The sequence below is a fragment of the Molossus molossus genome, unplaced genomic scaffold (genome assembly GCF_014108415.1).
Source record: "Molossus molossus isolate mMolMol1 unplaced genomic scaffold, mMolMol1.p scaffold_m16_p_16, whole genome shotgun sequence".
NCBI lineage: Eukaryota > Metazoa > Chordata > Mammalia > Chiroptera > Molossidae > Molossus > Molossus molossus.
Genome location: NW_023425351.1, coordinates 41616812 through 41623216, shown reverse-complemented (window position 1 = coordinate 41623216; position 6405 = coordinate 41616812).

Sequence of the window (6405 nt, the reverse complement as noted above, 5' to 3'; positions counted from 1 at the left end):
ATATATTTGTCTAGTTTGCTTTTTTTCTCTCAGTATGTATTATGGTTTTAAGACATTTTTTTAACACTGAGTGAATACAAAAGGATGTGGACTACCCACATTCCTACAACACGGTTTGAAAAAAGAACATTCTTACTGCAGAGGAACATTCTTATTGTAGAAGACCTGATATGATGTTCCAATCTGTCCCCCTCCCTCGCCTCACAGGGAACCAATACCCATAATTCTGCGTATATCATTTCTTCTTTCTTCTATGAGTTCCTTGATCTATGAGTTCGGGGCACACAGTTCCTGAAACAGGGTGGGAGTTTAGGTTGGGTAAGCGAGGTGATGGCTGAATCATTAAATAAAATATTGTTTACCTTTGCAAGTTTCTGAAGTAAAAATAAAAAGGAAATATTTCTTTTTGTTTGTTTTGTTTCATGTATTTATTTTTTTATCCTCACCCAAGGACATTTTTCCATTTTTTGTTCAGACAGAATGGTAGGGAGAGAGAGGAAGAGAGAGAGAGAGAAACATTGACGTGAAAGGGACACATCGAGTGGCTGCCACCCACACGACCAAACAGGACCGGGGACAAACTGCACCCTTAGCGGGAACTGGACCCCAGTCTCTCTGGACAACAGGCCAACACTCTAACCTCTTAGCCAAACTGGCCAGGGCCATTTGTTTTGTTTTAGAAGGAATACGTTTACACATAAAACAGGAACACACTTTAAAGACATGCAAGTGAATTTTATCTTCTATATCCAGCAGGGTCACATTTCTCTGTAATCACCCTCCAAAGTAATGAGATAGGAACTTTCATAAGATGCAGCTTAATACTCTCTATATCACCATGCTCTCCACTAGCTTGTTACTGCCATACCCACTCCTCATTGTGGGAGCCTGTAATTAAAAACCAGCAGCCACATGGAGACTGATAGGAGTCACGGAGGCCTGGTCCCATACCCATGCGTGGTAGATAAAAATCAGGAGGAGCCCTGGCCGGTTTGGCTCATACCTGGGTTCAGTTCCCTCTAAGGGCATGTACCTCGGTTGCAGTTTGACCCCGGCCCTGGTTGGTCGTGCGGGTGGCGGCCACTCCATGTGTCCCTTTCACATCTATGTTTCTCTCTCTCTCCCTCCCTCCCACTCTGTCTGAACAACAACAACAAAAATCAGGAGGACACTTCAGCTGGGAAAGTCCTTGTAAGGTAGCCAGGTGCCGCCGGTGGGAGGTGGGAAGAAACCGAAGAGCCAAACAGCCGAATAAGCAGAAATCAGGCTTTATTGGGTACACTCCGGGCGGGTTCACAGACTCCAGGGGTCGAGTCCGAGAAGCCGTGCCCGATGCTGGGGTCTGTGATTTTTATATCTGTGCCTATGGCAGTGGGAACTTGTTGTTAGGGTTAGGTCCTGAGGGGCTACGCATGGGAGCCCCTGGAATGTGAGTCTATTGTCCCGGAGCAAACAGTTCCTGGACTAGGACAGGAGAATGGGACAGGAGTTGATCTATGAGTTCGGGGCACACAGTTCCTGAAACAGGGTGGGAGTTTAGGTTGGGTAAGCGAGGTGATGGCTGAACAGTTTGCCTGGCTCCAGTTCCCAGGCTATCGGACAGTCCTCCCTGAAGAGTGAGGGGTCCCTGTTCCACACCAGGCACCCAGCTCAGGGTTCCAGTGCCAGGAAGAGAATCCCCATGATTTCTGGTTGTAAAACCAGTGGGAACTGAGGCTGAGGGAGGCTGAGGCTGCTAGAGCCCCAGGCAGTTCCTCTTAAAGGGCAGACTTACTGGGACTTGCTCCCTCTAAGCTCAGAGGGGAGGCACCAGAGACTTACGGGGAAGAACTGTGTTGTTTGGCATCGGGGCAAGGACTGGAGAGGCAGCTTTCTCCAGGACGGATGTGCTGTTGTTCCTTTGGTGAGCCCTTCCCCCACAGGGCAGAGAGATTGTACCATACCTGGGACTCCAGCAACCTGGCTCACACTGTTTGCCCCACCTCAGTGATTCCCTGAGGCCCCGCCCCACCCAACTTTTAGGCCCACCCAAGCTGTTTCCAGTGGCTTTACCATAGAATTGGCTTGTTTTGGCTCCTGCTTCAGATTTTCCTAAATTCTCTCAAACAAGCATCATCTGGCCACAGCATGGGGGGAGGGGGGGGAGAGAAACATAGATGTGAGAGAGACACATGGACTGGTTGCCTCCTGCACAACCCCGACCAGGGCCAGGGACAAACTGCAACCAAGGTCCGTGCCCTTGACCAGAATAAACCTTCGACTCTGGTCTGTGGGCCAACATTCCAACCACTGAACCAACCCAGCCAGGACCAGAAGCATATATTTTGTTCATCTGTGAGACTGACTTCTTTTCTATAAAAACATTTATCACCCTGGCCGGTTTGGCTCAGTGGTTAGAGCGTCGGCCTGCGGTCCGGAGAGACCCGGGTTCGGTTCCCGCTAAGGGCACGTACTTCGGTTGCAGTTTGTCCCCGGCCCTGGTTGGTCGTGCGGGTGGCAGCCACTCGATGTGTCCCTTCACGTCGATGTTTCTCTCTCTCTCTCCCTTCCTCTCTCTCCCTCCCACTCTATCTGTACAAAAAATGGAAAAATATCCTCGGGTGAGGATAAAAAACAAACAAACAAAAAAAAAACATTTATCACTGTAGCCCAGCTGGAGTGGCTCAGATGGTTGGAGCATCATCTTGTGCACGAAAAAGTTGCCAGTTCATTCCCAATCAAGGCACATACCTGGGTTTCCAGTTTGATCCCTGATTGGGGCACGTCCTGAAGGCAACCAGGCAACCGATCAAAGTTTCTCTCTCACATCAATATTTTTTTTCTCTCTCTCTTTCTCTCTTCCTCTCTCTAAGCATGTCCTCAGGTAAGGATTAAAAACTAATAATAAAAATTTTTAAAAATGTTTATCATTGTAAATATCTATCCTTCAATGTTTGACAGAATTTACCTATAAAATTGGGCTTGGTGTTTTCTTCGGGAAAAATTTTTTAAACTATTGATTACGATTTCTTTTATGGTAAAAAAAAAACACACACTCAGATTTTCTAGTATTTTCTTCAGTCAGTTTGGTCATTTACATTGTTGTAGAATGTGTGCACATCATCTAAATTTTCACGTCTGTAGGTATCTTTTTTATCTCTTCTATCTATATTCAAGTTTCCCCTTTTCATTTCTTCCTCTTTCTCCTTCTCTTCCTCCTCATCTCTTCTTCTTCTTCTGTTAAATCAGTCTTGCTCAGCAGTTGATCAATTTTAAAGAACCATTTTTTGGTTTGGTTGATCCTATTTTATTGCTTTTATCATTAATTTCTGCTCTTATACTTATTATCTTCAGCTCACTTATGACACCTCTTTTTATTTTTATCAAGGCTTTTATTTGTAAATCATAAAGTCTACTCGAACTAGTATAAGCAGGGGAAACAAAGAAATTCATAGGCTCATGTAACAGAGAAGTCCAGAGTATAGCTGACTTTAGGCATGCGTGCCTCAGAAACCTCATGGCACCATCTGTCTCTTAGGGGAAGATGCTGCAGGCCCAGACATACAGACTACCAGGGTACTAGCTGCAGCAGAAAGACATCATTTCCTCATCTCTCTGGCTGGAGAGTCTTGAAGAAACCTCTGATTGGTCCAGCTCAGGTTAGGGGCCCATTCTTAAATCAATCACTGTAGCCAGGAAATTAGATACTCTGCCTAGGCTGGGCCTAAGGGGCATAGTTATAGATAGGTCATGACTTCAAATTCAAACCCTAGAGTTAAAGAACTAGAAATAAAATGCTGGTACCCAAGTTAGTTGACTTGTTAGTGGCTGGGTTGGGATTCTGAGTCGTCTTTCCACACTAAAGGTGAATCACTAGATTTTGTTACATGTGAAAAGGATCACTTACATTAGCCTTTCAAACATACAGAAATAGATCTCTTTGAAGTGTGTTATCATTAAATAAATGATCATGAGATGTCTAAAGAGTCCATATTTCCCTGCTATTGTCATATTCCTTACCTTTGACGATGTGTAATTTAAAGAATGCTTTTTTTTCTGAAAGACACAATGAGTCAGAACTTCAGATGTTTCTATACAAAAACTCAGATAAAAATACTATACTGAGAAAAGCTTTCAAACACTTTATTGTTTCCATTTATTCAAACAAAATTGTAAATATTGAACTAGCAGTACAAAATTTTAGTAAAAATTTGGCCATATTTTTCCCTACAGCCAGTGATATATTCAGTACTGAGAAAATTATCATGATTATATAAGAATAAAGAGTACTTGTCACCCACAAATATTTACAGAGTGCCAAACCCTTCAAGGCACTTTTCCTGCCTTCTGAAGAGCTTACAATCTTTTCTCTAGCATTTGGTCAGCAATCAGAAAGTATGAAAAATAATTCCAAATAAATATTTAGTTTCCGTGTTTCTTCCTGATATCAAAATTTATTTATCATAAATTGTGGCCAGCTAAGTGCTAATACACTTGGGCATAAGTTGCCCTCTCTATAGCACTAGTCAGTACTGACTAATGTAGCGAGTTTCATTGGTACACCCTCTTTTACCTCCTCTCTCCATAGACTCCAGTGAGGAAAATCCACAAGTGCTCTTCTCAGCAACTCAATAGACTTAAGGTTCTGTTAATAGTTGTGCTTTGGCTAACTTGTTATTGCAACACTAATAATAATAATAAGTTCTCATATGCATCAACATGGCTTGCAGATCTCTGTCCACAACCGTTGACAGTGTGGACTGTTTATTCATGTCAGTAGAACATTATTAAACTGAAAGGGTTAGATGAACAGAATATGGACTGGCCCTTTGTCCACCTTCAAAAGTTACTAAGCCTGGGTTTGACATCTGCAGACTTCTTTCAGTAGGCACAGAAATAACGATAGTATTGTTAGCTTCAATATCTCAAATACTATCCATTAAATTAGCTGAGTAGTAGTTCTGAAGTAAAGCTGCAGGCCTCCAATTTTACTCTATGTGAATTAATAATACCAGGGAGTTCCCTAACTTTTGTTGATAGTAACAAGAACTGAAAAGAGAAATTCCACACCTGTCAGCTGCTCTCTGAAATTACACTGATTCTGTTTCTGCAATTAAAACCTTGAAATTATAACCAAATGCTCATTAACTTTATAAGCTCCAGAGAGAAGAGAAGCTGACAAAGTTTTAGATGAAATGACATCCTGTAAGTAAATGCTTTCAACTTTTCCAACACAGCTATGCCTTGCTGTTTGGTGTGGGGAAAGGAGGAGATTATTATTCTCTTACCTCACAGATATGTGTGGTTACATGAATGGCTTTATGGTGGCATTTGTGGAACAGTTCAGAATTATTTGGGTCACCAAATTACCTTTATAAAACTGAGATGCTTATAATGTTATATGCTCTAAGAAACGATTGCATTTGCCAATGAGCACAGATGTAAATCCAACTAGGGTTATTTGACCATGACCATCCAACACTCTTTGACTAGTTAAATGTGGAAAAAAACAGTTTCCTTTAGAAGCCATTGTTAGTCCAAGGCCAAGTGTGGAATAAAGTGTTTGTTAAAAGTGATGTGAGCCCCGCAGGTGTAGCTCACTGGTTGAGCCCCATGCACCAGGAGATCGGGACACATGCCCAGGTTGTGGCCTGATCCCCAGAGAGGGGCATGCAGGAGACTGCCAGTTGAAGTTCTCTCTCATCAATGTTCTATCTCTCTCTCCTTTCCTCTCTCTCTAAAATCAATAAAGAAAAAATATTTTTTTAAAAGTAATGAGTGTTTTGACTGCTCAAAGGCTATTAGCTGTTCTAGGAGCTCTTACTTCAAAGTGTAAGTGAGAAAGCAGTAAGGTCAGTATCCTGTGGGTCCCCTAGGAGGCAAGATACAGAGCATTTCCAGCCAAGAGTTCTGTAGTCTGGACTGGTGAGTTCCTCCCGTGGCAACTGCACCCTCTGCTGGTAAAGGCAAACATTCTCTCCCTACTAGGGATGCTAGCTGGCAAATCATTTGTTCACCATTTCCCTCCAGTTAGGAGTAGAAAATACTAAAATTATCTTAATATAACACAACCTGGGCTACAAAGTAGCTATACAAAACCCAGGATTGGAAAATCCAGCCCTGACAGTAGTTGTCCTATTAATTCATTATGAACAACTCAAGCCTCTGTCCAACTCATACATTTTGAATCTGGGGTCAAAATTGATCATCTCTTCTCAGAGTCTGGGATTAGGATTAAAATGCATTTTGCTATGCTAAGTCTATCAGTCTTAGGCAAAAGAAAAACACTCTAACATAGGAAAGGATAGGTTAGTGATTTCACAAGCACTTCTTACAACACAAGGGCTATGTAAATTGTCACTTGTGTTTTTAAATGTAGATATGTAAATGCACACACATTTTAGCATATACATATAGCCTGGCATA